We start from the raw sequence: 1,054 nt of genomic DNA, 5'->3' as shown, positions 1-1,054 counted from the left end.
CAGCGCCTCCGACCCGTTATGACTGAAAGGCCAGGGGCACTTTTCGCTTCAAAAACACTAGCAGACCAGTCTTGCATATACGGGGTGATTAGAAACAGTCTGCAAAGCTTTTAAGGGTGTTGCAGGGCAGGTTGTGCTTGGAAATACCCTTTAAGAAAAAAAAATTCGATATATTGCGCCTTTTGCGAGTTAATTAGCTTTGAGCTAACCAATCACGCCGTTGCGCACTGAAATTCAAGCGGCCTGCCATAAGCAATAATAGTGTCAGCTGTTTTCAAAGCGTAGATGATAGCACACGAAACTGCTCAGCATTTGGCTCGGGTTCTACCATTACTACCGTCAAATGACCTATTTTTCAATGCTTTTAGGAAACCGAGGGCAACGGCCTTGCCGCAGTGGATACACCGGTTCCCATGAGATCACCGAAGTTAAGCGCTGTCGGGCGTGGTCGGCACTTGGATGGGTGACCATCCCGGCCGCCGTGCGCTGTTGCCATTTTTCGGGGTGCACTCAGCCTCGTGATGGCAGTTGAGGAGCTCCTCCACCGAATAGTAGCAGCTTCGGTCAAGAATACCATCATAACAACCAGGAGAGCAGTGTGCTGACTCCACGGCCCTCCTATCCGCATCCTCCACTGAGGATGACACGGCTGTCGGATGGTCCCGGTAGGCCACTCGTGGCCTGAAGACTGAGCGCTTTTTTTTTTTTTTTTTTTTTTTTAAGGAAACCGAACGAAGAATACGTTTGGTGAAATCGTCTCTAGTAGACCGCTTGAATTTGGGCATGCAGCGATCTGCCTACCGTTTCTCATCACCCTGTATACCACGTATTTCATCACACAGGCATTATGCGGTTACGAAGGGAGGTCCTTGGCAGTCTTCGAGCCGAGACGAGTAAGCAAGCCGCCACCATCTTCACTAGCCATAGGCCGCTGCCTGTGCTCAGTATGTATGCTGCCAACTTGGTGCCTTTCCACCAGTTGGCCGCCTGCGTTGATGGACCAGAATTCGATCCTGGGCCATCTAGCTGCCTAGCCATCGCCATTCGCTGTTCA

At 50.9% G+C, this 1,054-nt stretch overlaps 1 pseudogene; it reads left to right on the top strand.

Annotated features, from left to right (window-relative positions):
• The first annotated feature begins 377 nt into the window (after positions 1-377).
• On the top strand, positions 378-495 carry LOC126482642 (5S ribosomal RNA; annotated as a pseudogene).
• The last annotated feature ends 559 nt before the right edge of the window (positions 496-1,054 follow it).

Source organism: Schistocerca serialis, chromosome 5 (assembly GCF_023864345.2).
Source record: "Schistocerca serialis cubense isolate TAMUIC-IGC-003099 chromosome 5, iqSchSeri2.2, whole genome shotgun sequence".
Taxonomy (NCBI): Eukaryota; Metazoa; Arthropoda; class Insecta; order Orthoptera; family Acrididae; genus Schistocerca; species Schistocerca serialis.
The sequence above is the reverse complement of the archived record's forward strand: the minus strand, read 5'-3'. Positions and strand labels throughout refer to the sequence as shown.